Below are 26,600 nucleotides of genomic sequence, written 5' to 3' on the forward strand. Positions count from 1 at the left end.
ACATCCTATCATAAGTATTTAAGAAATGTGTGAAGTGCAGTGTTTACATGGTTTTGTTTATGAACCTCTAAATGTTAAAATCTATGTGGAATATTTGCAGTAATGCGTTGAATATAATGGAGAGAATATGTGCATAGTAAAATGTTGCTATATCTCTTCATGAGTGAGAGAAGGACAACTTTTAAAATTAGGATATTCCATAGTAATATAATCACCTCACATTCATGGGGCATGTGAATACAGAGAACTGAGAGGATAGCACATTCCTTTCTTTATTCTTAAACACATTTTGACACTTAAGATCATTAATTGCAATTGTGGGTGTAATGCCTCTCATAATATTTCAAATGTTATTGGTCTATTTATCTTTTTAAATTTTCTCTCTCTCTCTCTCTCTCTCTGTGTGTGTGTGTGTGTGTATGTGTGTGTGTGTGTGTTTAACAATTTACTACCTGGATTCAAATAAATCAAATAGGCTCTATAGATTTCCCTATTTTGGACATATCATATGATGAAACTGCACAGTAGGTGTTTGTTTTTTTTTTTTTTTGGTAACTGGCTACTTTTACTTAGCATCAGGTTTTCAGGGTTCGTGCCTGTTGCAGCATGAGTAAAATCCATTTATGTGCTGCTGAATTTAGTTTGCTAGTATTTGGTTGCAGATTTTTTGCATACACTTCCATAAGGGACATTGCCCCGTAATTTTTTGGTTTGTTGGGTTTTGTCTTCCTTGTGATCTTTGATTTTGGTATCCGGGTAACACTGGCCTCAGAAAATGAGGTAAGAAGTGTCCCCTCTTCTGTATTTTGGATGAGTTTGGAAAGAATTTGTATTAATTAATTAAATATTTAGTCAAATTTGTTATACATATATTTCAATCTCTTTACCTGTTACAAGTCTCTTCTGATATTCTGTTTCTTCAGAATCATTTCTGTAGTTTTATCTTTCTAAGAATTTGGCATTTCCTCTAAGTTCACTAATTCTTGGCATATAATTATCCATATTATTCCCTTATAATTCTTCTCATTTCTGTTAATTCAGTAATGATGTCCTCTCTTTTAGTCCTGATTTTAGTAATTTGCATGTTCTCTATTGTTTACTTTGTCCATGTAACTAAAATTTCCTTATTTCCGTTGGTCTTTTAAATAAACTATCTTTGGGCTTGTTAATTTTCTCCATTGTTTCTTTATTCTCTGTTTAATTAATTTCTTCTCTAATTTTTATTATCTTTTGACTACTGTTTTGGTTTAGTTTTTACTTCTTTATCCTGTGTCTTAAGTTAAAAAGACAGACTGTTGATCTAAGATAGCTGTTTGTATAAATGGCACCTACATCCCCTAAGTTTGATACATTATATTTTCATTTTCATTCATCTCAAAATATTTTCTAGTTTCTCTAGTGATTTCTTCTCTGATTCATTGGTTACTTAGGAATGCATCATTAAATTTCTAGATATTATGAATTTCACAAATTTCTTTCTGTCAAGATTTCTTTGTATCAAACTCAACTATTAGCTTCCACTAATTGGCAGCTAATTTTTCTATCATTCTCACCAATGCCCTGGAGCATAAATTCCTCCGCAGTCTGATCCAATTCATTTCCTTTGCAGAGATAGTCTTCTAGATTAGTCTCTGATGTTCCAACTCTTGGAGGATTATTCTTAGCAGTCTTTTTCTCTGGTCCTCTCTGATAAAATTTTAGCTGTAAATTTAAGATGGGTTTGAGAAGTAAAGTGATCTATGACAACAGGGAAGAAAATGAAGGAAGAATAAGTGTGATATAGATTAAGTATGTAATTAGAGTATGATTTAACTGGCTGCTTTTATGGCACTAGCAGCTTCTTCTTAATTGCTTATCACTAAAATATTCATTGTTCTTTAGCACACCCGTATGATTACACTCTCATATTCTGTTCCAAATAAGGTCAGTTCTTTTAGAGAAAGCTTCAAAACTTCATTTCTTTTTTTTTTTTTAAGCTTGCCTCTCCCCTTGACAAAAACGTCTGATATTGCCTTGGAGCTGGGGAAATGGACAGTGACCTCTTTCTCTTTAAGCGATCTCTCTGTTCTAGGCTCAGGAAGCTGAATGAGATGTTAGCTTCTGGTCTTCTTGGCTTGCCCCTTCATGTGTGCAGTTTTGCCCCCTAAGTAAGCTGAGGTTAGGAGACTGAGATTTAGGACTGCAGTATACTCAGTCTTCCATGCTTTGGGTGAAGCTGCTACCCTATCTGTGGGGGCTAGGTGGAGAAGAAGGCTTTGAACCTCTAAGCCATTTTCCTCTGGAACAAAGTTTCTGCAAAATGAAATTGGACAGGAGGGGGGAAGGGATGTAGATCATAGTTCCAATGTCAAAGCTATAGCCCTTTTAAAAAAGATTTAGTAGAATGTTGAATAGTTTTGTCTTCATTTGCAGCATGCTCCTAGAACAATTTCTGAGGATTTAATTAAAAAATAATAATATTTATAGTTATAGTTGTTACATTGTGTTAAATTGGACCGATCTATGGTGGTTTTTTATGCCATCCTTCTAGATTTTTTTCTCTTTCAAATGTACTTCTAAAAATTATAACAAAGTTATACATTATATATTAAATGACATTTTTCTGAATGCAAAAGGACTACAAATAAAAATTTGCATATAAAGTGGGATTGAGTAATATATAATAAGTTATTCAAAATAAATTTGTTGTAAATGTTGAGAACAAACCAATTCTAGTTCATTTTTTCTTTTTGTCTCTATTTTTTCTTAATTGTCATGGTACTAAAGCACAATAACTAATATTTTTCAAAAATAAATGCCATTTTTTTTAATGTTGAGTGACATCTTCAGTCATTTCATTACAAAGTGTTTATGTGACATTTTGTTTCTTCAAGGCACTATTCTGGGTGCTTGGGCAACAGAATACAGTTCTTTTAACTCCTGAGTTACATTATAAGGAGATTGGTTGGTAAGCAAAACAGCAATATGAAAAATAGTAAAAAAGGTAAGATGGTGATGAATAGTAAATAATGGGATAGAAAGAGACCATTAAAAGATAAAACTTTAGCTATGTGGTCACGGAAGTACTCATGGAAGAAATTTTATTTGAGTTGGCTGGAGGCAGCCATATATATAAAGATCTGTGATACTAGCTTTACAGGCAGAGGCTGCAAAAACTGCAACCTCTGACATGGGAACTGGCTTGCAGTGTTTATAGGACAGAAAGAAGTTAGTGAGGATGACTGAATGTAGGAGGAGGTAAATATCAGAGAGGTACTAGGCAGAAGCGAGACAGTGTAGCAAAGCAATTGGAAAGTACAAGATGAGTTTGAGAAGTAGATTGACCTATGGCAACAGGGAAAAAAACAGAGGAAGAAAAAAGTATGATATAGATTAAGTATGTAATTAGAGAGATGCTGAGGAAGATTCCTGCTTGTTGTCCTGTTCTAAGTTTTAAGAAGGAGTTATCTGCTACATGTAACAAGTGGCAAGAGGGGAGCTGAGGTTTTGGAAAAATTGTTAAGAATTGTAAACAGCCGATGTAAGAAGATTGATGTGCGTCTTTAAGCTGAAGTTGGATGTGATAGCTGCAATCAGCCTATGTGTCTAAAATGCTCCTACAGCAGGGAACATCCAAGCAGACAGGACACTTGGAGTAATCTGAGAATGAGAATATTCAGGGAAGATGAATGCAAAGTTTAAAAGGATCAGAGATAAAGGGTACCATTTGCAACGTTGTGAGAAATTTTAAGATGGAGAGGTACAAATAGGGCATGAAAGAAAGTGAAAACATAAAGTTAATGTTACTTCAGCAAAACAGCAATGTATTTTTTATGGGTCCTTAAGCAAATTTTGCAGAATATGTGAATGAGTAGGCACACAACATGCAGGTCCTAAAACTTAAGGTTTTGTAGTAGAACAAAAATACATTGCAGGCTATTACTACAGGTATGAATTGCTGAAGAGAAGTAAAATGACAGCCACTGTAGTGTAGAATGCCCAGAATGTGCAGAGCTCCATTCTTTGAGGGGACATCCAAAAAGAATTTGAATCTAAATACAATGAGCTACCAAGGATTGTATCCTGGAGCAGATAAAAGACATGAGTGGAAAAACTAGGGAAATCAGAATAAAATCTGTAGTGTAATTGACAATATTAATTTTTATTTCTTAGGTTTGATAAGTATGCAATGTCATGAAAGATATTAACATTACAGGTGGTTGAGTGAAAGTACTTAGGGACCCTGTTCTATACTTAGAAATCTTTTAATGTCAAAAGTTATTTCAAAATTAAAAAATTTCAAAAACATATTTAAGAGTCCCTTGATTGCAACAATATAATATGGGAAAGAGTGAAAGGCAAATGTTCATCCCATCATAAAAAAAAAAAAATCACAAATTTCTGGTGTCAAAAATGGTTTTATTGACATCTTAGAATTGTGACTATGTTTCTTAAAAAAATTGAACAACAATAAACAAGCTCAAATTAATTTTGTTTTGTTTTGTTTCCTTTGAGACATGGTCTCACTCTGTCACCCAGTCTGGAGTGCAGTGGCCCTATCTCAGCTCACTGCAACCTCCACCTCCTGTGTTCAAGAGAGTCTCCTGCCTCAGACCTCCAAGTAGCTGGGATTACAAGTGCCCGCCACCATGCCTGACTCATTTTTGCATTTTTAATAGAGATGGGGTTTCACCATATTGGTCTGGTTGGTCCTGAACTTCTGATCTCAAGTGATCCACTCACCTCAGCCTCCCAAAGTGCTGAGATTACAGATGTGAGTCACCGCCACACCAAGCCAAGCTCAAATTTCTTTTAAAAGCGGATTGTACTTTTATACCTACAAATTACTTAGTAACTTCTATTATTTTATGGCATATGATGTCATTGTTTTAATTTTTTTTAATATATATTTCCAACATATAAAAAGTGATTAATTTGATCTTAGATAATTTAGGAATGAGATGTATAATACTGTATCTTTCTTCCATTATGTTTACACTTACATGTTAAACAGAATTTGAAATTATCATTCTAACTTTTCTTACTAGTATTTAAAAATGCTAGTTATCTGAGAATCCTGGAAGAATACACCCACTTCATTTCTGAGGTTGAAAGTACCATAGAAATCATATTTACTACTTCTAGGAGGGCTTTAACGCAGCTATCTTAAGAGCTTTGAGAACTTTAGCTAACAACTAAGCTAGATATAAATTGGTTACTTTGTGGAAGAATAGATGTCAGAGTATATTTAGGCCATAGAAAATAAAACTCTCTTTCTCTAGCTGTCCTTGCATCAAGGGCATAAGTGGGAGTTCTGTGTTTTTTTGGAAGCATAGAATTTCATGGTTTCAGTCTGCCATATTTTATGAAGGAAGAGAAGGGCCTTTAAAAAAGTTGACAAATCATCAAGTGTTATTAAAACAATAAATCACCAACCTAGAGTCTTTGAACGTTTCTTTTAAGCCAACACTCAAGCCGTTCTCTTTCTCATAACTTTCTTGGCTATTTATCTTCATGGTACACCAAAGGCCCATCTATGAATCTTGTAAGTATTGTCATGTGATGAGTGTATCCACCAAATGCTTCATCATCAGTTGCAATGTTCTCTATGGAAATTTGAGCTTGTTCTTTCTTTGGACTAAAAGAAAACTTATAGTGTGGCAAGCACATTTATGTTTAATTTTTCAAACAAACCTTCAAATAGATGAAAAATAAATGCCGTGCTTGAATTAGAACATTGCCCATAATTTAATAAAACAAATATTTATAAAATGCAATTGTCATATAAAGTACATATTTTATCACAAACTCTTCCTTGTTTGGACAAAGGGTTTCTTTTCCCAACAAGATTTCTAAGCCACAATATTTCCCATGTCCAAGCCCTTATTTTAGCTCAAGTAATTCCTTGTTATATTGTACAGAATTTACTTTAATGGGCAATGTCTTGTTCTCCTTTTCTTTTCAAAACTTCATTTGATAAAGCCTAGTTTTTTTTTAATCCTCCTTTGCTCCCCTGTCAATTTTAAGTCCATTTTTTCCTGAGCTTCCTTTGCTGTCATGAGAACTACATTGTGCACAGTTCTTCAAAAGAGACAGGGTCAGCCATTGCTTCATTTGTCATTATGGGTTATGAATACTGATAGCATTCTTCACTCATTTTTGTCCACCAAGAGGCTAAGTGCCAAAGGAAATCTGAATGCTACAATGGACTGACTGAGAAGGTCTTCTAGCTCAAAATTCATTGCCACATTTGTTGCAAAAGTGAATGTTTTAATAAGGATAAATTCTCAAGTATGAATTCTTATATATTTAAATCATAAAGAGAAGAACAGATACATAGAAATGGGTATGTATGGCTCAGTTACAATATTTCTGAAGCATGTTTATACATTTGAAATAACAGTATATGTAATTTTTTTAAAAACTATGTAAAGTGATTGCCAAACTATGAATCATTAAGAAAAGAAATAGAAATATTTAAAACTATATATAAGTATATAAATAAAATTACTTTTTGTATATTTAGAAATGTATCTATATCATGTAGAACAGAGTAAATAATAAAAACACACTGCTTGAAATAATCGAGAAAATACCCCTTTTAGTCCCAGACACCTTGAATCAAGAGGTATTGTCAAACACAAATGTTAGCTTATTTAGAGAAAAATGAAAAGAAGACAATGGTGATTTGGAATCGTATCTTTTGAGATATCTTTCCAAGGTACTGGGACCTTTAGCCTGAAGCAAAGTAGATGTATGTAGGCAGATCTTTAAATATTTTACAAATTACATCAAAAGTAGTATGGACTTACTTTGTATGTTGCCAAGGCTTAGAGCTCAATATAAGAAAATATATTCTAATCATTAGAATTTTACACAGATATGATTTTACAATGTGATTACATATATTTACACATATACACACAGACATACTACTAATAACAGGCGCTAGGCCAGACAACAAAAATGAAAGGTTCCTCTTCTCTTATAGTGCTTATTCTAAAGGAATTCATTGGTAGGAGTATGAGTTGGTCAGTTCTATGAAAGAACAAATATATTGAAAAATTGAAAAATCATTATTTTATATGCTCGTACAGATTAGATGTTGTTCTAGACAATATTCTATATTTGTAATAAGTTGTTTGATATTAACACAGCATCACTATCAACTTTTAAGTCATTTCAATTACAAAAGTGGTATGCTTTTATCTACCAGACATGATTTCAGGGAGAACTTCAGAAATAAAAATCTGGAATTGATGCTCTATTCTGATTATATTTGCAATAAGTAATGGCCTCTTTGACACTGGAATGAGAATTATGGACCCTCACTTTGATTTCCAGACTGGAGCCAATTCAAAAGGAGATCTCCCTGAAAGGGAGGCAAGAACCACTTGAGCAATGCCCTAGAAATACTGATACAATTACAAAGTATAACACTTCCACCTAGTCTTCCCCGAGGGAGTCTGAGACAATTTACCAGAGCAAATTTGCTTTTGGAAAAAGAAAAAGGATAAACTTTGTAGAGACTTCTTGGCACTGCCTCTGAACTGATATTAATTCCTCGGGACCAGAAACACCACTCTGATTCCTCAGTAAGAGTAAGAGCTATTGATAGTGAGGTGATAAATGGAGATTTTGTCTCAGTCCATCTCATAATGTGCTTAGTATGTCCCATCACTTACTTGAAACCCACTTCTTAGATACAGGAAATGAACAGCTAAATTCCACAACTGTCAAAATCCCCACATTAGTTTATGATAAATAGAGTGAGGACTTATCAGGATGAAAAAGGCCAAACACAAGTCCCTGGAACTCCCTTTCCCAAGCAAAAGAATAAATCAAAAGTAATACCACATCTTGGAATACCTGAAGAGATTAGTATCACCATCAAAGACCTGAAAGATACAATGGCGGAGATTACATTCACCTTCTCATTCAAATTTCTATTTGGCCTGTGCAGAAGAAATATTGATCTTGAAGAATCTAGTTTTAATTTAGATTTTCAGATGATTCAGCCTTAAAAAAGACAGAAGCAAGTTAATAACTATAATGGTACCTATAATGCTTTTATTAATTTTTAAAGCTGTTTCTTTTTTTAAATCCTTGTATAGAGCAGTATCAGCTCCCCACTTCTGTCATGACATAGAAATCTTAATTGTCTTTCTATTACTCAAAAAGGTCTCATTCTGACTACTGTATTGTTGAGTTCATGCTGATTGGACTTAGTAAGAAAGAAAAATAAAATATCTTAGAAGCCTTAATAATATTTATCTGTACCAGAGGGTGGGCAACATATTCTCCCAAGGTTTAAGGGCCTGGTACGTCAGTGGAGTTTATAACAATCTAGTGGTCTGGGACATGTTAAGATATAATGAGAGTGAAAGATAATAGGTTAAAACTTGTATCATCTAACAATAAAAAGGAGGAACCATACTTAGTGGATCTCTTTGAGTTCTGGAAGCTACTTGTACTACATATTTAACTGAGTTACTTAAATTCAATAATAATTACTGAACAAACCATAAGGAGAAATAAAAAGCATTAATGAAAGTCTACCCTGCTAAGAAAGGCATTTTATCACTTGGTAATATGATCCCGCAGAGCCAATGGTCCTTGAAATTTCTACAACTGCTAAAGATGATGTCTGGGAATTCTGGCATTATCCAATGGGAAAATTAATGTGCATCCCCTTAGGGTTTTGGGGAAAAACAACATCTTCTTCATCAGAGAACTCTTATCTTTTTGTTAATAACCCCAACATAAAAAAACAAAGGTACCATGCATCCTCAGATACTACTGTTTCTATCATTTGACCCATCAAATCATAAATTTGAGCATACAAAGAAGTACACAGCTTTCACATTGGAGTCGAGATAGCTTTAGAATAGGTTCTAAAGTCACAAATAATTTACATGAAATGGAGCTCAAATTTCAGTGACACCATTCCTGCTATATTGATAAAGTATTCATATCCCCCGCCTGTGGCCATATAGGCAATTACCTGTGTCAAATGGAATTTAAAAAAAAACTATTACATGATAGCTTGTCACCATTCAAGACTTGGTGGCTGAGGCAGTATAGCATGTCAGTAAGGAAAGGGTATAACCCCAGTGAGAACAACTTAAAGCAGTGCATTTGGTTGTTATGCCTAGAAGGAGATATAATCAGATATATGTATCTACACTGATTTATAAGCAATTGATATTGGTTAGTCAGAAACTTGAAGAAACATACTTTAAAAGTTGGAAATCTGGGTTAAAAATATGTGTTGGCCTCTCAAAAGACATAAAATATAGTGATTTTGATGACCCACATGAACATTCTCCCTGGGAATTTCACCACAGAGGAATCTCTCATTGAACAGGTGGGAACAATAACTTTTTCTGTTGATGTCAGTCATTCTCCTTTGCTATTCTGTTCTTGGATAATGAGCTTATGAATAAACTGTGATTGCAGCAAAGGTGAATATTATTCATGATCACACCAGCATGCTTTAATTTTCACCGAGAATATTCTAGCAGCAACGACTACTGCATTTAAAATAAAAGCAAAACAAAAACCAAATAAAACCTGCCAACAGTAGAGATCAGCGCTGAACTTCTTATACGACATTATCCACAAAATAGTAGCTAGCTGGTTCCTTTGAAGAACTGAGCCACACAGAGAGTTCAGTCAGTAATAGCATGGCTAGACTAATGGGTCTTCAGTTTTCTGCTAATTTTAATTTGATAAGAAGATACTAAAAGGCACTTCAGAGGATGCCCTGCCCAAATACTATTCAGAACCAATATTTACATAGACACTTCAGGACCCAATGAAGACAGGAACTATTGATTCAGATTCTTCTGAGTATTCCATCAAGTAAAGAAGTATAGTAAATGCAGATGCTCAAAGCAACAAAAACATGGAATGGATGGTGAAAAGTGGTAAATAAAAATTTAAAAACAACTACATACTGCAGAATGTAGTTCCATAACAGCCATAAATATTGTGTTGCTTACTTGGCATGTACACATTTGTATATTGCAAGCAAATTTTTCCTTCCCCATTGCCCTTCTACATAGCATAAGGTAGTTTTAATAGTGAATTATGGTGTCTACACTATAATTCAGTACATGCTAAAATATGAAGAAAAACTATGACATAAATGAGGAAATAAACGGTTTAGACCTGAGAGATGCACAAAGATGCATTTTGAGGCAAAAGAAGGTATGTCTTTGGCTGGACTAAGAACAGTCATATTGTATTAGGAATAAAGTTGCCTTTCCTGGAAGTTTAAATATGATTTTAAGGGGCATGTGTACGTATGCTAAATTGACAATTAGTGGACTATGCTGGATTGCATTATTTACATAATATACCCTATCAAAGAGAAGGAGACAGAAGCTTCAGAATTGCCTTCTGTCTATTATTTCTACGTTGGGCTTGGCAATGATAAGCCCTCACATAGGTGACTATGCTAATATGAGTGTTGTAATAATTTGTGCGTATGATAAAATAAATACTGTTTAGTTTTCAATTCTTTAAATTTACATGCATGTTATTTTTTACAAGGTATCTCATTAGCTGTTTCTGTCTTTTAAGAGTGCTTTTTATATTTACCTTTCTTGGCCTATTCATGTACTATACATGTGTAGTGTGCTGCTTCTTTTTACATAGTAGTTTCTAGTATGGATCCACCATATGCTGCTTTTCTTTCCCTCTACTGATGAGACCTAGATATGTTCCAATTCACTGCTATCACAAATAATTCCATGGTAAACATCTCCACACGTCTTACTCGGAGAAAATATAAGAACATTTCTCTGGAACATTTACAAAAATTTCTGGGACATATGGCATAGCTCAAACTCCATTACACCCTCCTATTATGCTTCCTCCATTTCAGAGCCTGGAAGATATACACTATGTTTCCTAGAATCCCATGCAGTCGAGTTTTAGATATGCATTAAGTTTTGCCAGTTACAAGCATTGAAGTGAGATTTGGCAGCTGCAAAGAAGTCAGAAGCCAACTTCCTGCCTCTTCTATCTACTTTCTACTAACACATTATGCAAGGTCATTTTTTTAACCCTTAATTTTATTCATAAAAATTTAAGCCCAACATTTTCTACTATTTTTCTGCTTCTAATTTTACCTGGTTATGGTGAATGTGAAAGTGGACTTTTTGAAGTGTGAAGAGAATTCTTACAGTGATCTTCAAATCCATCTGAGCATTTCTAAAGGTTCCATAGTATAGCACTGCCTTAGCAAAACGAGGACCTGGTCCTTAGATCTCTGATTTAGAAATTTCATTTATCATCATTTGTACAGTGGATTAATAATTTGGGGAAAAATTACTTTAAACAAGCCCCCAGAGGCTAATGTATTAAAATCAGAATACCAATGTATTAATTTAAAGTAGAACTTATAATACCATACTTGCGTTCATAGTCTTTCCCTGTAGGCAAAGTTATATGGGAAGTCAAATTAAAATCAGAATATTGCTTCATACTAGGTAATCATAACAAGAAGCAAGTCGTATAGTCTTTATGATTAATTTCCTCAAGCCATGAACATTGATGTATCCATCTTTATACTGGTAGGTCTGCTACATAGCCTAGAGACCCATTTCCATGAGTCTGGTCACTTTCTATCCTGAACAGTGACGGACACACACTGCCAAATGTACTTACTAACCTTTTATAATTCATGCACAAATCACATTCCTTTCATAACACATTCTATCTTCTGACAGAATACCTTTCATATACATCCAATATAAGACGTTTTTAGTTAAAAAACATGATTCAAACAGAAACTTCACGACTGAGAATGTCCTGAAGAGTAGTCAGTTCACTTATATTGGGTATTTGATGCTATTTCTGCTATATGTTTGGAAATGTGCCAGGAAAAGTATAGGTATTTTAAAAACATATGTTCAATTTCTGAACTTACTTGTAATTTTTTTGCTATTGTTAACCAGATAACCATCCATATCATCAGTATATTAATATAAGCTAGTTATATTTTTCAAGTGCAGTTTTAACTTAGTTGTATAGATATTTTCTATTAATTTCATGTGCCATATTAAAATGAGATTTTACTTTGGTAATATATAAGATAATAGAATTAAAATAAATAATGTGCAACATTATTAAAAATAGCATTTATTAGGACTTTATAGTTTTAAGATCATAAGATGATTTGAAGTCACTTATTATATTTATATAATCAAATTAGCCCAGGTAATATAATTTTTAATAATTTTAATGTGTCTCTTTTAATATTTGGTATGATTAATATAAATAATTCTCCTGAAATTCTGAAAGAGATATTTAATTCATAGTTTGAGTAAAACACAATTGTAAATAAAATTAGACCTTTAAAGTGCTTAAAAACCAAATACGTAATGATGCTCCATTTTTCTCTCACGATCTGTATATTACAAAAAGGAAAACTTTGTTATATATAGGCTTAAATTAAAAACACTTGCTTATAGATATTGTGAATGGAACAATGTGAATAATTTCTTTCAAGTTTGGATTCCAACGCTTTATTGAGGTCATCAGCATGATTTTAATACTTCTGTGGGGGTAATCTAGTAAAGAACATTGTTATAATTGAGTAATTTTTAATTTACGAAAAAGGTTGACTATATTAAATATTTGGACATGTTCTGATTCTGTGACCTATCTCCTATGAGAAGCTATTACACTTTCTACCTCTTTCCATGTCCCTTGGTTTCAGGTTGTGTGTCTGTGTGTGTGCGGGTGGCTGGGTAGGTGGGTGTGTCTGTTAGTTTCTTCCTCTTTTGTTTTTTATTAAGAAGTTTGGATTTTCCTATTTTTTGAAATGTAATTATGGACCAATCTTTAAGGCAAAAATATCTATCAAAGACTCAAATGCCTTGTTTTCCTAAGTTGAGATCTGTCAGGCTTTCTAGAGGCACATATTCATTAATTTTGTTTTACAATATTTGCTCTCTTACTGTTTATAGATACCATTTTCTGGATGTTGTAAAACAACTGATTAATTTGGATCACCTGATAATATACTTGGATAGATAGACATAGATTCCATCTTTAAAATTTGTATGCTGCTGGTGTCAGTTGATGGACACTTTTGTATGTACAATCTAACACTATAATATTACCTACATACGTATAAGTAAATCAAGAGAACAAGTTACTTATTTTCATATTCCTTACTTACATAAATTTATTTTAAGAAGCAGTCTAACAATTCCTAAGAAGTTGTTGTTGGATCCTATTTGCCTTGTAAAATTTACTTGCCAAGAAACAAGATAAAAAAATCATCCTACTATTGAAAATTCAGTAAAGCAAAAATAGCAGATGAACTAGATCAAGTGATAAGATTATATTTCTGACTTCATCATCTGTTATTCCCCTTTAACCACATAAATTATATCCTCAGAATGTATTTTATAGGATTAGCAACAGTAGTCCTAGTGATTATACTGAATTACAATGAAACTATATGACCTATAGGAAAATGCTAGTTTTAAATATTTAAATATTTATTATTTAATTCTATTATGTAACTGAACATTTTCTTCAGTAAGTAATCATGTTTTTGTTCAATTGTTTATCATGCAAAACACCCTTTTAATTAATAAATTTTAAATGTGATTTTTTTCTTAGAGCCTCTTATCTTTTTCATTCTGTCTTCCATCTAATCATTTATTGAAAAGAGGTAAGTTACATATAATGCAAATTAAGCTCATACCTTACTAGAGCTCTTAAGCCATTTATTCAAATTCTTTTCCAATTCAAATGCAGTCTAAAGCTTAAAGTTATTAGTGGTAAGAGCAATTTAATTTTTTAATTTAATTAAACTATATTTAATTCAGTTACACAGAGCCATTCTAGCAGTCTTTGAAAATACATATAATGATAATATCCATGGATTTAAGAAAAATATTGTGTTGCAAATATACTTCATTATATTGTAGAATCACTGAAGGATAATGGTTCTTGAGTCCTGAATAAAATTCTCTAAAAGATGTTGGTTAAAAACTAATCATACAGCAAACAATGAAGAGTAAAATTAACATAAAGTATGATTTTAGAGTGAACAAGAAAACCTAGATGACACAAAGCTCGCTGCAGACGAAGATTGCTATAGTACAAAGAAGCATTTCTCCCCACAAATGAATAATTTAAAAGTTTGAAAGAAAAATACAACAAAAACATAAGGAAGTTGATGTCTGTCTGCTTTCTTCTAGTTTCTTCTGTATGGATTATGTATGGTGTAAATAATGCCATGTGAAACTTCCTATTGGGTTCCACTATTTAGTGTGTGTGTGTGTGTGTGTGTGTGTGTGTGTGTGTGTAAACAGACATTATTACCAAAGCTTATCCATATTCATGAAGGGAAAAACTTATAATGGCCGTTTTTCCTCTAACTAAAGCTTATACATTGTTCTCAGAGGCAAGGAACACTGGAGCCACTTACGAATGGAGTCTGTGCAGTAGCTATGGGGGCCAAAAACACAGAGTGGCAGCAAGCCCTTCTCCAGACATTCAGCAGCTGGTTCTACTTCATTTACCAAAGGCATTTTATACCCAAAGCCTTTGGAGGCAATGTCTTAATGATCTCACATGAACAATCAAAACCTTCACTATGTGCTTTAAAAGCAGAATCTCAATTCACAAACTTTCAATGTTCCTGTTGACTTTCTGTTCTTGTTGATTTTTAGACTTTCCCTCCCACCTCTTGTACTGTTATCTTGTGGCTACCCTGCTTTTTCATGTATTAACATTACCTTTTTTCTCTTATATACTACATTTTGCATTTCTTTATTTTTTTCCTGTTATTCAAGTATCTTACTCTAACTGAATTGTGTTTTTCACTATTTTCTTTGCTTTTCTTACCTGTCTCCTCATTACTCTTAATTCTTATATTTAAATTTTAAACTTATTTTCAGAATGTATTTAATAAAACATACTCTTTTTCATTATTTCTCTTCAAAAGGTACTACAAATTATTTTTTCAAAAATAATACAAAACAAGAGCCCTATGGCCCTGTGGTCTCTTAAAGGAGTGAATATAGGAGCATCATAAAATGAGAACTGGAATAGAAGAAAAGAGGGACTAATAAAAAATTAAAGAAAAATAACAGCTGCAAGATGAAAATAATAGAATTCAATGTTCCTGAAGTAATGGTGAGTAGATAGAGCAATGTGAATGGGAAGGCAGAGTTAAGGTCAGAAAAAAAAAAAAAAAAAGCTGAAATTTTCTGACCTTGTAAGTAAAATTCATTACTGTGTGAAGGAACTGGAACAGACAGGAAACATTTGAGTGGATCTAAAAGCGAATTTACTTAGATATTTTGATAGGAAAGATAAAAAATAAGACCAAAATTACTAAACAAGAAAATATCTAAGAAATAGGAAGTGAATAGATTAGAAGCAAGAATGTATCGTTCTATTTTCTCTGATGGTCACAAAATCAGGGAAAGAGGAAATGATTTATTTATAAACAAACATATATCTCTGGATATTTTGCCACAAGTTACAGACTCTAAAGTCTACTCCACCACGATACATTCTAGGATCACTATTTAGTAATAAAAATGGCTTCCTGTTACAGAAATCTTTGTACATCATAGACAAAGAGAAAAGGAAGATTGCCTATAACTCTCTTGGTCTATTTGGTGTTGTTATAACAAAATAACTGAGACTGCATAATTTATTTCTTTAAAGAAGAGCTTTATTTAACACATGGTTCTGCTGGCTAGGAAGTTCAAGGACAAGGCCCTGACTTCTGGTAAAGACTCTCATGCTGCATCAACATGACAAAGAAGGTCAAAGAAGAAGTGGACCTGTGAATAGAGGCAAATTGAAAGTATCAAAACTGAAGGGGTATTCAAAAACCCCTAGGGTATGAACACAGTGCAGCTACATTCTTTGCTGTGGTGTAACAGGTGTAAACTTCGTTCCAGTTTTCAAATAAAACTCTATATTTCCATCATAGACTTCATCAGAATGGCCTTTCCTACCCCTATTTCTATCAGCATATTGGTCACAGTTATTTATCAAATCTCTAAGAAGTTCAGAGTCTTCACCTTTGTTCTTTGTTCTGAGTTCTCATCAGAACAACACCTAATGCTTTATTCATGGTAAGAGAGTCTTTTTTAGCCTGCTCCTCCAAACTCTTCTAACTTCTTTCTATTACCCAGTTCCAAAGCCACTCCCTCATTTTTATATATCTGTATAGCAATGCTCAACTCTTAGTACCAATTTTCTGTCTTAGTTTTCTGTTGCTACAGCAGAAAACATGAGCCTAGGTAATTTATAAAGAAAGGAAATTCGAGAACTTCACGAAGCATGCACAAGTTTCAATAGCCGAATTGACCAAGCAGAAGAAAGGATATCTGAAGTCGAAGATCAACTCAATGAAATAAAACGAGAAACCAAGATCAGAGAAAAAAGTGCAAAAAGGAATGAACAAAGGCTCCAAGAAATGTGGGACTATGTGAAGAGACCTAACCTATGTTTGATAGGTGTACCAGAATGTGACGAAGACAATGAATCCAAGCTGGAAAATACTCTTCAGGACATTATCCAGGAAAATTTCCCCCACCTAGCAAGACAGGCCAACATTCAAATGCAGGAAATACAGAGAAGACCACAAAGATATTCCGCAAGAAGAGCAACCTCAAGGCACATAATCGTCAGATTCAACAAGGTTGAAATAAAGGAGAAAATACCAAGGGCAGCCAGAGAGAAAGGTCGGGTCACCCACAAAGGGAAGCTCATCAGACTCACAGCAGATCTCTCGGCAGAAACACTACAAGCCAGAAGAGAGTGGGGGCCAATATTCAACATTCTTAAAGAAAAGAATTTTCAACCCAGAATTTCATATCCAGACAAACTGAGCTTCATAAGTGAAGGAAAAATAAAATCCTTTGTGAACAAGCAAGTACTCAGAGATTTTGTCACCACCAGGCCTGCTTTACAAGAGCTCCTGAAAGAGGCACTACACATAGAAAGGAACAACCAGTACCAGCCATTCCAAAATCACACTAAATGCTAAAGAGCATCAACATAATGAAGAATCTACAACAACTAATGGGAAAAACAGTCACCTAGCATCAAAATGGCAGTATCATATTCACACATAACAATATTAACCCTAAATGTAAATGGACTAAATGCACCAATCAAAAGACACAGACTGGAAAATTGGATAAAAAAACAAAACCCATCAGTATGCTGTATCCAGGAAACCCATCTCACATACAAGGATACACAAAGGCTCAAAATAAAGGGATGGAGGAAGATTTACGAAGCAAATGGAGAGCAAAAAAAAGCAGGAGTTGCAATTCTCATCTCTGATAAAATAGACTTTAAAGCAACAAAGATCAAAAGAGACAAAGAAGTCCATTACATAATGGTAAAAGGATCAATAAAACAAGAAGAGCTAACAATCCGAAACATATATGGACCCAGTGCAGGAGCACCCAGATACATAAGGCAAGTTCTTAATGACTTACAAAGAGACTTAGACTCCCACACAATAATAGTGGGAGACTTTAACACTCCACTGTCAATATTAGACAGATCAACCAGACAGAAAATCAACAAGAATATCCAGGGCTTGAACTCAGACCGGGAGCAAGCAAACCTGATAGACATCTACAGAACTCTCCACCCCAAATCCACAGAATATACATTCTTCTCAGCACCACATCACACCTACTCTATAACTGACCACATAATTGGAAGTAAAGCACTGCTCAGCAAATGCAAAATAACTGAAATCATAACAAACAGCCTCTCAGACCATAGTGCAATCAAGTTAGAACTCAGAATTCAGAAACCAACCCAGAACCGCACAGCTTCATGGAAACTGAACAACTGGCTCTTGAATGTTGACTGGGTAAACAACGAAATGAAGGCAGAAATAAAGAACTTCTTTGAAACCAATGAGAATGAAGACACAACATGCCAGAATCTCTGGGACACATTTAAAGCAGTTTCTAGAGGAAAGTATATAGCAATAAGTGCCCATATGAGGAGAATGGAGAGATCCAAAATTGACACCCTATCATCAAAATTGAAAGAGCTAGAGGAGCAAGATCAAAAAAACTCAAAACCCAGCAGAAGACAAGAAATAACGAAGATCAGAGCTGAACTGAAGGAGATTGAGACATGAAAAACCCTTCAAAAAATCAATAAATCCAAGAGCTGGTTTTTTGAAAAGATCAACAAAATAGACAGACCACTAGCCAGATTGATTAAAAAGAAAAGAGAGAACAACCAAATAGATGCAATAAAAAATGATAAAGGGAAAATCACCACAGATTCCACAGAAATTCAAACCATCATCAGAGAATATTACAGACAACTCTATGCACGTAAACTAGTAAACCTGGAAGAAATGGATAAATTCCTGGACTCCTGTGTCCTCCCAAGCCTAAACCAGGAGGAAGCTGAAACTATGAATAGACCAATAACAAGGTCAGAAGCGAGGCAGCAATTAAGAGCCTACCACACAAAAAAAGCCCAGGTCCAGACGGGTTCACAGCCGAATTCTACCAGACACACAAAGAGGAGCTGGTACCATTCCTTCTAAAACTATTCCAAATAATCCAAAAAGAGGGAATCCTTCCCAAATCATTTTATGAGACCAACATCATCCTGATACCAAAACCCGGCAGAGACCCAACAAGAAAAGAAAACTTCAGGCCAATATCCATGATGAACATAGATGCAAAAATCTTCAATAAAATATTGGCAAGCCGATTGCAACAGCAAATCAAAAAACTTATTCATCATGATCAAGTAGGATTCATCCCAGGGATGCAAGGCTGGTTCAACATACGCAAGTCTATAAACGTAGTTCACCACATAAACAGAACCAAAAACAAAAACCACATGATTATCTCAATTGACGCAGGGAAGGCATTTGACAAAATTCAACAGCCCTTTATGCTAAAAACCCTCAATAAACTCGGTATCGATGGAACGTATCTCAAAGTAATAAAAGCTATTTATGACAAACCAACAGCCAATATCATACTGAATGGGCAAAAACTGGAAGCATTCCCTTTGAAAACAGGCACTAGACAAGGATGCCCTCTTTCACCACTCCTATTCAATATAGTACTGGAAGTTCTAGCCAGAGCAATCAGGCAAGAAAAAGAAATAAAGCGTATTCAAATAGGAAAGGTGGAAGCCAAATTGTCTCTATTTGCAGACGACATGATAGTATACCTAGAAGACCCCATCACCTCAGCCCAAAAACTCCTGAAACTGATAAGCAACTTCAGCAAAGTCTCAGGATATAAAATCAATGTGCAAAAATCACAAGCTTTCCTCTACACCAATAACAGACTTAAAGAAAGCCAAATCAAGAACGAACTGCCATTCACAATTGCTACAAAAAGAATAAAATACCTAGAAATACAACTCACAAGGAACGTAAGGGACCTCTTCAAGGAAAACTACAAACCACTGCTCAATGAAATAAGAGAGGACACAAACAGATGGAGAAACATTCCATGTTCATGGTTAGGAAGAATTAATATCGTGAAAATGGCTATACTGCCCAAAGTAATTTACAGAATCAATGCTATCCCCATCAAGCTACCATTGACTTTCTTCACAGAACTGGAAAAAACCACCATGAACTTCATATGGAACCAAAAGAGAGCCCGCATAGCCAAGTCAATTCTAAGCAAAAAGAACACAGCGGGAGGCATCACCCTACCGGATTTCAAACTATACTACAAGGCTACAGTAATCAAAACAGCATGGTACTGGTACCAAAACAGAGATATAGACCAATGGAACAAAACAGAGGCACCGGAGGCAACACAACATATCTACAACTATAAAATCTTTGATAAACCTGACAAAAACAAGCAATGGGGAAAGAATTCCCTGTTTAACAAATGGTGTTGGGAAAACTGGCTAGCCATGTGCAGAAAGCAGAAACTGGACCCCTTCCTGACACCTTACACTAAAATTAACTCCAGATGGATTAAAGACTTAAACGTAAGACCTGGCACGATAAAAACCCTAGAAGGAAATCTAGGCAAAACTATCCAGGACATAGGAGTAGGCAAGGACTTCATGAACAAAACACCAAAAGCATTGGCAACAAAAGCCAAAATAGACAAATGGGACCTAATGAAACTCCACAGCTTCTGCACGGCAAAAGAAACAGTCACTAGAGTCAATCGGCAACCAACAGAATGGGAAAAAATTTTTGCAGTTTACCCATCTGACAAAGGGCTGATATCCAAAATTTACAAAGAACTCAAACAGATTTACAGAAAAAAAAACAAACAAGCTCATTCAAAAATGGGAAAAGGATATGAACAGACACTTAACGAAAGAAGACATATATGAGGCCAACAATCATATGAAAAAATGCTCATCGTCACTGGTCATCAGAGAGATGCAAATCAAAACCACATTGAGATACCATCTCACGCCAGTTAGAATGGCGATCATTAAAAAATCTGGAGACAACAGATGCTGGAGAGGATGTGGAGAAAAAGGAACACTTTTACACTGTTGGTGGGAGTGTAAATTAGTTCAACCACTGTGGAAGACAGTGTGGCAATTCCTCAAGGCCTTAGGAATAGAAATTCCATTTGACCCAGCAATCCCATTACTGGGTATATATCCAAAGGACTATAAATCATTCTACTATAAGGACACATGCACATGAATGTTCATTGCAGCACTGTTTACAATATCAAAGACCTGGAATCAACCCAAATGCCCATTGATGATAGACTGGATTGGGAAAATGTGGCACATATACACCATGGAATATTATGCAGCAATCATAAATGATGAGTTCGTGTCATTTATAGGGACATGGATGAATCTGGAGAACATCATTCTCAGCAAACTGACACAAGAACAGAAAATGAAACACCACATATTCTCACTCATACGCAGGTGATGAAAAATGAGAACAAATGGACACAGGGAGGGGAGTACTAAACACTGGGGTCTATTGGGGGAAAGGGGGAGGGCCAGTGGGAGGGGGAGGTGGGGAGGGATAGCCTGGTGAGAAATGCCAAATGTGGGTGAAGGGGAGAAAGGAAGCAAAACACACTGCCATGTGTGTACCTACGCAACTGTCTTGCATGTTCTGCACATGTACCCCAAAACCTAAAATGCAATGAAAATTTTAAAAAAAAAAAAGAAAGGAGATTTATTTAGCTCATGGTTCTGCAAGCTGGTAAATTCAAGGGCATGGCCCCGGTTTGTGGGAAGGGCTTTCATGATGTGTTATAACGTAACAAATAAGATCAAAGAGAATGTGGACAAATGTGAAAAGGCAAAAATCTGAAAGGCATTCCAGCTTTTTAGTCACTCACTCTCACAAAAACTAATCTATTTCCATGGGAAGTAATCAAGTCTCACAAGAGCAAAAAATCACTCACTATGGTGAGAACAACATGAAGCAATTCACTAGGGATTCGCCCTCGTGACATGAACAGCTTCTACTAGGCACCACCTTTCAACACTCCCACATGGAGAATCAAATTTCTCTTTTAGTTTTGGCTTGTTATATTGCCCAGGCTGGGCTCAGACTTCTGGGTTGAAGGGATCCTTCTGCTTCAGCCTGCAAAGTGTCTGTGCCTAAAGGCACATGCCACCATGCTTGGTGTAGATCAAATTTTAGCATGAGTTTTAATGGGGACGAACAACCCATATCCAAACCATAGCAAGACTCTAAAGGACATTGAGATCTTCTGACACTTAAAGAAAATAAAGATTGCTGGTACCAACCCAGATTATAGGTCATTTACACTTCTGTGAAGGAAACAGACTAACCACTCAAAATTGAATTTCATTTATATTACTGACACCATTTCATTCATTGAAGAACTAATATAAACATATCAAATTCTACACATAAAAACCTATGTCTGGAAAATACAGTAGTCACCACAGGAATCTAAAATGTTTCTTGGAGACCTTTGGTGTATTATTCTGTTGTCCTATTGCTTTTTTGTTAAATTACAATCACTCTTGAATCCTATCTCTAAATTTTTTTCATATAATGTACAGTTTCTTCACTTAAGCTGATTATTTTTACATTTCTTTAGTTGTTTTTAAAAAAATTTAGTACTTACATGCCATCTTTTTGGAAACAAATGACATATTCCAGACAGTCTCACACACACATAAAGATTAAATGTATTAATCTAGAAATCTGAGTATCACGTGACTTTGTGACTGGTTTATTAAGGCTGCCAAAGCACTTTCACCTCACAGATATTGCACCAGAATAGAAATTCATGGAGAAAATTTCAAGGAAAAATATTAGCTTTCAAGAAATCTTGAGAAATATAGTCCTTTATTTTTATATGTTCCAGGTACAATACTCGAGATAAAAGTACAGAGAAGAAAACATGAAAAGCCCTAATTTTGAGAATCTTACACTCTAGAGAAGGAGAAAGTTATAAAAATAGATAATTTAGATTCAGTAGAAAAATTACTAGAATAGCAACATAGACAACATGCTGTAAGAACAGAGAGCGGGATTAGCTAAGTCTAGTGATTTAAGTAGTCTTCATGAAGAAAAGTATGTTACTATAAGTTTTTTTTATTTAAACAGCTTTATTGAGATATTAACAAATCAAAAGTTAATCTTTTTAAAATACACAATTCATTAATTTTCATACATTCACTGTTGTACAGCCATCAACAAAATCTAATTTTAGAATGTGTTCATCAATCCAAAATGAAGCCCCATACATATTACAGGCCATTTTCCACCTAACCCACTTCCTCACCCTAAGCAAACACAAATCTGTTTTCTGCCTCTATAGATCCGACATTTTTGGCTATTTTATATAAACAGAAACATAATTAAGTAGACTTTGGGACTTGCTTCTATCACTTCCCATAATATTTCTGAGGTTTATCCATTTTGCAACAAAGTGCATTGCTTTTTGGCCAAATAATATTTCCTTGTATAAATAAATATGTTACATCTGTTGATTTGCTTTGCTAGTTTCCACTATTTAGCTATTAGGAACGGTAATGCTATAAATATTTGTGAACAGGTTTTATTTGAGCACTTCTTTTGAATGCTTTTTTCTTTTTTTTTGAAAAAGAGCCTCACTGTGTCACCCAGGCTGGAATGCAATGGTGTGATCTTGGCTCACTGCAACCTCTGCCTCCTGGGTTCAAGCGATTCTCCTGCCTCAGCCTCCCTAGTAGCTGGGACTACAGGCATGCACTACCACGCCCAGCTAATTTTCAAATCTTTAGTAGAGATGAGGTTTTACCATGTTGGCCAGGATAGTCTCAATCTCTTTACCACAAGATCTTCCCAGCTCAACCTCTTAAAGTGCTGGGATTACAAGTGTGAGCCACTACACCAGGCCTATTATCAATTATTTTGAGGTTAAATTGCCGAGTCATTTAGTTCTGTGAGAAACAACAAAAACTGTTTATTAATCTGGCTAGCGGTCTGTCTATTTTGTTGATCTTTTCAAAAAACCAGCTCAATAGATGCAGAGAAGCCCTTCAACAAAATTCAACAGCCCTTTATGCTAAAAACTCTCAATAAACTAGGTATTGACAGAATGTATCTCAAAATAATAAAAGCTATTTATGACAAACCCACAGTCAATATCATGATGAATGGGCAAAAAATGGAAGCATTCCCTTTGAAATCTGCACTAGACAAGGATGCCCTCTCTCACCACTCCTATTCAATATAGTACTGGAAGTTCTAGCCAGAGAAATCAGGCAAGAAAAAGAAATAAAATATATTCGATTAGGAAAGGCAGAAGTCAAATTGTCTCTATTTGCCAATGATATGATTGTATATTTAGAAGACCCAATCCTCTCAGCCCAAAATCTCCTTAAACTGATAAGGAATTTCAGCAAAGTCTCAGGATACAAAATCAATGCACAAAAATCACAAGCATTTCTATACACCAATAACAGACTTAAAGACAGCCAAATCAAGAACAAACTAACATTCACAATTGCTACAAAGAGAATAAAATACCTAGGAATACAACTAACAAAGGATGTGAAGGACCTTCTCAAGGAGAACTACAAACCACTGCTCAAGGAAATAAGAGAGGACACAAACAGGTGGAAAAACATTCCATGCTCCTAGTTAGGAAGAGTCAATATTGTGAAAATGCCCATATGGCCTATAGTAATTTATAGATTCAACACTATCCCCATCAAGCTATCTATAACCCTCTTCACAGAACTAGAAAAAAACCACCTTAAAGTCTGTGTGGAACCAAAAGAGATCCCACATAGCCAAGACAATTCTAAGGAAAAAGAACAGAGCTGGAGGCATCATGCTACCTGACTTCAAACTATACTACAAGGCTACAGTAATCAAAACAGCATGGTACTGATACCAAAATGGAGACATAGACCAATGGAACAGAACAGAGGCCTCAGAGGCAACACCACACATCTACAACAATCTGATCTTTGACAAACCTGACAAAAACAAGCAATGGGGAAATGATTCCCTGTTTAATAAATGGTGTTGGGAAAACTGGCTAGCCATGTGCAGAAAGCAGAAACTGGACCCCTTCCTTACACCTTACACTAAAATTCACTCCAGATGGATTAAAGACTTAAACATAAGACTTAACAGCATAAAAACCCTAGAAGAAAACCTAGGCAAAACCATTCAGGACACAGGCATAGGCAAGGACTTCATGACTAAAACATGAAAAGCATTGGCAACAAAAGCCAAAATAGACAAATGGGATCTAATCAAAACTACAGAACTTCTGTACAGAAAAAGAAACAATAATTAGAATGAACTGACAACAAACAGAATAGGAAAAAATTTTTTGCAATCTACCCATCTGACAAAGCGCTACTATTCAGAATCTACAAAGAACTAAAATAGATTTACAAGACAAAAACAAACCCATTCAAACACTGGTGAAGGATATGAACAGATACTTTTCAAAAGAAGGCATTTATGAGGCCAACAAACCTATGAAAAAATGCTCATCATCACTGGTTATTAGAGAAATGCAAATCAAAACCACATTGAGATACCATCTCATTCCAGTTAGAATGGCGATCATAAAAAATCTGGTGATAACAGATGCTGGAGAGGATGTGGAGAAATAGGAACACTTTTACACTGCTGGTGGGAGTGTAAATTAGTTCAATCATTGTGGAAGACAGTGTGGCGATTCCTTAAGGAACTAGAAATAGAAATTCCATTTGACACAGCAATCCCATTACTGGGTATATATCCAAAGGATTATAAATTGTTCTATTATAAAGACACATGTATACATATTCATTGTGGCACTGTTTACAATAGCAAGGACCTGGAACAAACCCAAATGCCCATCAATGATAGACTGGACAAGGAAAATGTGGCACATATATACCATGGAATACTATGCAGCCATAAAAAATTGTGAGTTTGTGTTCTTTTTAGGGACATAGATGAATCTGGAAACCATCATTCTAAGCAAGCTGACACAAGAACAGAAAAATCAAACACTGCAGGTTCTCTCATGGGTGGGTGTTGAACAATGAGAACACATGGACACAGGGAGAGGAGCATCACACACTTGGGTCTGTAGGGGAGGAATTGGGGTATGGAGGTTGGGGAGGGATAACATGGGGAGAAATGCCAGATATAGGTGGTGGGGGGATGAAGGCAGCAAACCACATTGCTATGTATGTACCTATACAATAATCCTGCATGTTCTGCACATGTACTCCAGAACCTAAAGGGCAACAAAACATATTTTTAAAAAAAGCTACCATGAAGCTGTGGAAAGAAGTTCTAAGAGGCACATGAGAGCATGGAAAGTTGAACAAAGCCTCCTGTTCTACAAAAGTTGATCAGTCACTCCTCAACATACATTACGCAGATTATTACAAGACTTTAATTATTTTTTTTGAGTTTTTTAAAGTTGGTTTGATAATTTTTGTTATTGTTTTTATTACTTTTAACAAGCTGCCAATGTACAGGGAGTCTACACTACACTATTCGTGAAGACCTATCTACTATAATTCTTCAAAGAGAATATATTTCATATGCTTATGAAGTATGCAAGTAATTTTTCAAAAAAAGTGATTTTTACAAAGAAAGAGATTTTATAAGGATATAATCATGATTAAAGCATCAAAAATATGAAATTGAAAGCATGAAATATTTGAGGACTTCATAATAGTTTGTTGAAGCTAGAAATTAGTATACATGTAAAGAACCAATAACTTCTAAAGCTAAAAATCGTATACACCTCACCCAGCAATGTAGACAATCATAGGTAGGTGATGAATTTTAACCATGGAAGTGTGAGAGTTAGGGGTGGAGTTTTATGGAATGGTTAGACATGACACTTCTATTCCTATCTGATCCCCAATTAAAAATTCTTGTATTAAAGATCAATTTTCTTCTTTCCAGGAAGAACCACCTTGTTAATATTATTTGTAGTTTCCTCCATAACAAAAAATTTCTTAAATGCAGCTTAAACCCTCATAATGATCTACACCTCAGCTACCTCATGCAGTATTTAAATATTGGAATCATTGGGAGACTCTGCTAGAAATTGTAAGATTTAAAGGTATGGTGTCTATTATTATGAAGAACAGGTAGCACAAATATTTTAACCAACCTA

At 34.8% G+C, this 26,600-nt stretch overlaps 1 long non-coding RNA gene across 1 annotated transcript in view; it reads right to left on the reverse strand.

Moving 5' to 3' along the window:
• Positions 1 to 26,600, reverse strand: part of LOC128931341 (uncharacterized) — a 138,459-nt gene that overhangs the window by 21,047 nt on the left and 90,812 nt on the right. The window contains exon 3 of the long non-coding RNA XR_008479609.2: positions 1,554 to 1,701. This is a non-coding gene — a long non-coding RNA (uncharacterized LOC128931341). The remainder of the gene's footprint in view (positions 1 to 1,553; positions 1,702 to 26,600) is intronic.

This window comes from Callithrix jacchus, chromosome 2, assembly GCF_049354715.1.
Source record: "Callithrix jacchus isolate 240 chromosome 2, calJac240_pri, whole genome shotgun sequence".
In the NCBI taxonomy this organism is placed as follows: Eukaryota; Metazoa; Chordata; class Mammalia; order Primates; family Cebidae; genus Callithrix; species Callithrix jacchus.